This window comes from Sturnira hondurensis, unplaced genomic scaffold (genome assembly GCF_014824575.4).
Source record: "Sturnira hondurensis isolate 20B ecotype Veracruz unplaced genomic scaffold, ASM1482457v3 Scaffold0008640, whole genome shotgun sequence".
Classification (NCBI taxonomy): domain Eukaryota; kingdom Metazoa; phylum Chordata; class Mammalia; order Chiroptera; family Phyllostomidae; genus Sturnira; species Sturnira hondurensis.
The window spans coordinates 19,892,894-19,899,010 of record NW_028081271.1 but is presented as its reverse complement, the minus strand read 5'-3'; positions in this window follow the sequence as shown (position 1 = coordinate 19,899,010).

Genomic DNA, 6,117 nt, shown 5'->3' with positions numbered 1-6,117 from the left:
TGTGTTTCCTTTATGATGACTGTAATATGTGAATACAGAAGTATATGGGTATTATTTCAAATAAGTAGATATCCAAATATTGAGGGTACATACTTAAAAAGTTTTATTCATGGGGTACCCGATCAAAAGAAGGTATAGAGCAGGCTGTCTAAGGGATCCGTGGGATGTGGGTCAGAGAATTAGGAAGCCCTAGAAAGAAACTATTCAAAATACATTTGCCTTTCCCCTTGCCAGTGGCCCTCAGAATCTCAGAAGAAGGGACAGAACCCATTGTTATTTTTTTAAAAGTCCAGGCATTTCTGATACTAATCCTACCCTTCCCTCGTCCTTGGTAAGAACTGCCCGTTCACTGACTTCTTCCAGGAAGCTCTCCCTAACCCCCTTCCCCAGCCTACACTGCAATGTCCTGGGTCTCCAGGCTCAGCGTCACACTTGGTATCACTGGTTTTTTTCCTGCCTGGTGCCCTTTTGCAGAGGGGCAGGAGAAGACGAAGGTCAGAGTGCTGGCCTCCACTGGTTCCCACATAGCATTAAATTACCCGTGGAGCATGGATGGAAGGGGGATTTCTGGGACTATGTCACTCTGAAAGTGTCTGAGGTCTCACACCTCTGGGTGGGCAAAAAGCAGGGGATTGGTCAACACAAGGGCCTCGTCACCCTTCCTATAGGTCTTTTCTCCCAACTCTCAGCACCCTCCATCTTACACCAGCACCCATAGCCCTCCTATTGCCTCTCTTGTCCCACAGGAATTTATACTGACGAAAATCACAGTCTTAGCGCATCCAGAAAGCTGATTTTGGAAAGGAAGGAGAGTTAGGGAGGGCCAGATACATCGCTGTGAAGCAAACCCTGAAGCTTGACGTGCCTGTCACAGAGCCACTAAGACTCCCTTGGCCTGTTAGTTCCTTCTGCCCGGCCCACCGCCTCAGGTGCTAAGCTGCTCTTTGTCTAGGGCTGGTCTATAAGGGGACCAGAGATGGGCATCTCGCCCACAGGCCAGCTGCTAACGCTTGAGGTGACAGGAAGTGCAAAATTTATCCCATCTGACTACCTTCCTCCACATGTGATATAGAGAAAAAGAGATTAGGAAGCTGGTCAGAAATGAGCCACACAGCGAGAAGTGAGTGTCCCCTGGCAGGGAGACCATGTGTGCCAAGGGGTCTCTGTGGGGAGCCAGGTCCCAGAGTCCGGTTGGCGACTGGAAACTCTCTGGTTCTCATTCTGAGGCAGCGCAAGGCCCTTGTCCTCCAGGTGGTCCAGAGAGTGTCCATTCCTTGCAAACAACAGAGCCAAGCAAAGCCAAATCTCAGCTTCACTGACTGCTTCCCAGAAAGGACCTCCAGATATGAAATGGGGTGCAGACATGTGGGCAAGACCACCCACATCCCATCACCTCAGAGCAGCCGTGTCCTGCCACAGCCCCCACAGGAAGTCAGAATCTGTCCCCATGGACTTCAGAGTGACCGGACAAATGGGGTTCAGCACAGCACTATCCCTACTCAGTGAGAAACAGGCAGCCCCACAGCAAGGAACCAGGGGAAGGCACAGCTGGGAACCAGCTCCCTGAGAGCATCTCTCTGTCTTCACAGGGCCTCCTCTTAGAAGGATATCAGTTGCATTAGATGAGGGGTCTGTGCTACTCCAGCGTGGCCTAGAAGAGGGAGCTGGCTCTGCCTGCCACCCTGACATCTGCTCTCTCGCCTCAGAGAACCAGAAAAAGTCTGCCTCCCATTACAGCCCATTCGGGCTCCTTTGGTGAAGCACAGGGTCTGGTCTAAATGAGGAAACAAGCTGTTGAATGGGCTCTTCTGGTTACCCAAGATGATGGCCAGGACCCAAGGTGAGGGCAAGAAAGGCAAACTACAGTGAGAACCTCACATTCCATGTTCAGAGCTACACCCAGGTCACACAGGACAGGCTGAGAGGAGCCAGAACCTGCCTGCCTACCACCAAACCCAGCCCATTTAAGAAGGGTCCAAGGACAGGAAGCAGGGTCATTGGTCTTAAGAACACTGCGTGGATCTAAAGGTGCTGGCTGTGCCCCGAGAGAGTGAGGGTGTCTCCAATAGAACCACTAGTAAAGGAAGAGATGCCTGAAAGGTGGAAAGACAGCATCTCATGCCCCTACTAGAACGTGACGGAGCTGCAGAAGGCTTTGGAGAGCAGGGCGATGAGAAGTTCTTCAGAGTACACTCTGGGAGCCCAGCAGCAAGGTGCAAGGGCATTTTGGTTCCCCTATATCACCTATGGAGACCAAAAAGAGGGTGCTTGGCATGCACCCCTTTAAACCAGGAAACACTGGTGAGCAGACCCTGGGTGAGTTTGCTAGGGCTGCCATAACAAAGAACCACACACAGGACAGCTTAAAGGGACAGACATTTACTGTCTCACAGTTCCAGAGGTGAGAAGTCTGAAATCAAGGTGTCAGCAGGGCAGTGCCACCTCTGAAACCTGTAGGGGAGAGTCCTTCCTCACCTCTCTCTAGCTTCTGGTGGCTTGCCAGCAGCCCATGGTGTCTCTTGGCTTATAGCTGCAGCATTCCGATCTCTGCCTCTGTCATCACATGGCGTTCTCCCTACATGTCTGCCTACACATGTCACCTTTTTATAGGGACATCATGATATCCGATTGGGGGTTCATTCTCGTATGATCTCATCTTAACAAATTGCATCTGAAATGACGAGATTAGAATTCAACGTATCTTTTGGGGGAACACAATTCAACTCATAAAATATACTGCTTTGAACTATTTCTAGACCAGGGGTTTCTGAAGGTGGCAGGCTCACTGGGCTGGCCAGTGTGAGCAGGACTTGAAGAAACTGTTGCACAGACTGCCTAAAGGTAGGCGGCTAGGTCCTGTCTGCTCCAGCTCTACATGGCTCTGCAGGGTATAAAGAGAATCCGGGGATTCCTGTGGTTGTGCCTGAGGGAGCATGTGGTTAGCCGAGGACAGGAACCAGGGGCTCCAGGGAAGCCACAGAACTGGAGAACAGGACATCCAAACCAGAAGTGGGGTGTGCTCCACTGATGAGCCCCCAGGGAGACTCTGCCGCCCCCTGAGGGATGTTCCCCACCTCAAAGGAAGACAGGGCTAAACTTAACTTGCCCCAGGAAAGCCAGGCCTGGGACAAATCCCCTCATTGAGTCAGGGCTGGTGAGGGAAGGAAATCTCTGCCTCCTCTACCCCTCCTTCCTGCCCCCGCCCAATCCCTTCTAGGAGAAAAGGAAGAAGGATCCCAGACACAGACTACACCCTCCCACCCCTGCTCTCTGAACAGCTGGGAGCCAACGTTCTTGCCAGGCCAGGAAGAGGAAGAAGACAAACATTGCATTATGCTTAAAATTAAAGTTCTGAAAAGTAAGCAGAGGTTGAATCTTAAATGCTGGAATGAGACTATGCAAATGACTCACAGGGACAGGAAAGTCAGCACCCAGTCAAGGGGTCATCAAAGAAGGCACTAACCAGTGGGACAGAGGTGCTACACTGTATAAATAAAAGCATCATTGGGTGGGTGTGTCGGGGGGAATATGCCATTTTAAAATCACTCTCCAACGAATTGAGATTTCTCCATCTATCAGCCACAGAGTTTTCCTGAACTCAATCTGTAAAATCAGTGCGTGCAGGCTGCTGCCCCCACTAGAGAGGCTGTGCCTTCCATCATGCACTTGGAGCCTGAGCTTAGACAGCTGTCCACCTGCAACAGAGACGTGTCCGGGTGAGGCGGGTCCCAGCCCTCGTCACTCCAAAGTCAGACACCAAATGACACCGGCAGCAGCACAAAGGTTTTTGTCAGCGTCCATCCTTAAGGGATCTCAATTCTCCTCCCCTCAGATTGCAAGTGTCAGAAATCAAGGAACTTTCTCCGAGGAGGCATCGCTACGGAAGGGCTGTCGGGCTAAGGTGCCACCTCCAGCATGTATTTCACACAACCAAGACTTTTTAGTGATACAGACAAGACTGGAAAATGCTGTGGGCACACAAGTCCTCTTGAGCTTGTAATTTCTTAAGAACGAGGTATAAACAAAGCATTCTGATAGGTACTGTACTACGGAAATGTGTAGACGAATGAATAGGAAGACTTTGTACACTGCTAGGATTCAACAACAGCAAAAATAAAACTTGCAGGAGTATGTGGTCAGATGAGTCAAGTAGAATGAATTCATCAACTTTGTACTAGGAGTCTAATGGTGTAAGACACAGTGTTAGGAACACTTGGGAATACAAAGATGAGGATGGCAGGGTCCCTGCTCTTAAGCTGGAAATCCAGGAGGAAGGACCTAGAAGAAGTACACAAATACCTCTAAAACAAGACAATATCATATATGCCATAAAAGATCAAAATTAATGGCATAGGATTTTCAAGGGGAAGAGAAATCTGGTTGGAAGAATCAGGAGGAGGTAGTATTTGGAGAACAGATAACAAACTTTTTTAGCCTCACTGAGAACATGGGAAGGGAGGGAGAGAAACATCCAGGTGAGGGAGAAACATTGATCGGTTGGTTGTCTCCCACACATACCCTGACCGGGGACCGAACCCACAACCTAGGCATATATCCTGACCAGTAATTGAACCTGCGACCTTTCAGTTTATGCAACAACATTCCAACCAATGGAGGCACACTGGTCAGGGCCTTCAAAATTTATTTTTTAATTGGTGATATATGTACACAATTTTTTTTAATTCCAAAAGGATCATACTTAATGGTGGGAAACTCAAAACTTTCTAAAATCACACAAAAGGCAAGATGTTCCCTCTCTCCACTCCCTTTCAACATTACACTGGCATTTCTAGCTCATGCAAAAAGACAAGAAAAGGAAATAAAGGGCATGTAGACATGAAGGAAGAAATAAAACTGCCTTTGTTCACAAGTCACACGATTGTTTATGTAGAAAATCAGGGGAAAAAATCAATGAAAAAGCTTCTGGAACTATAAGTCAGTATAGCTGGTTTGCAGGATACAAAGTTAATATTCAAAAGTCCATTGTTTTCCTATATACCAGCAAGGAACAAGTAGAATTTGAAGTAAAAAAACAGAATACCATTTACATAGTCACCTCAAAAATTAAACACTCAGGTGTCAGTCTAACAAAACATGGACAAGGTCCACATGAGGAAAACTACAAAACTCTAAAAACCAAAAATCAAAGAAGACCTAAATAAATGAAGAGATAGCTACTCCATGTTTGTAGGTAGGAAGACTGAATACCGTCAAGATTTCAGTTGTTCCCAACTTGACCTACAGGTTCAATACCGTCCCAATCAAAATCCCAGAAAGTCTCATTTTATGGTTGTTGACAACAGATTCTAAAGTTGATGTGGACAGGCAGAAGACCCAGAATAGCCAACACAATTTTTCGAGAACAAAGTTGGAAGACTTATACTATCTGACTTCAAGACTGACTCGAAAGCCAGAGGATCTGAGGCGGTATGGTGCTGGTTAGTGAATAGATAAACAGATGAGTCAAACAGAAGCTCAAAATAGACCCACATAAACATTGTGAACTGATCTTTGACAAAGGAGCAAAGGCAATACAATCGTCTTTTCGACAAATGGTGCAGGTGTAACTGAGCATCCATGTGCCCCCCCCCAAAAAAAGTGAATTTAGACACAGGCCTTACACCATTCACAAAATTAACTCAAAATGGATTGCAGATCTAAACGTAAAACACAAAACTATAAAACAATATAGGAGAAAATCTAGATGATCTCAACTGTGGAGATCAGTTTTTGACATAACACCCAAGACACAATCCATGAAAGAAATAATAAATTGGGCTCATTAAAATTAAAATGTTCTGTAAAAGGCATATCAAGGGGATGAGAAGACAAACTACAGACTTGGAGAATATATTTTCAAAAGACACATTTGTAAAGGACTGTTACCAAAAATATGTGAAGAACTCTTTAAAACTCAACAATAAGAAAAAAACAAACCCCATTAAGAAATGGGTCAAAGACCTTTACAGACATTTCACCAAAGAAGATACAGGGATGACAAAGGGGCATCGGAAGAGATGCCCACATCATCTGTCATCAGGGAAATGCACGTGAAAACAACAATGAGACACCACTACACACCTATGAGAATGGCCAAAGTCCAGAACCCCGACAACA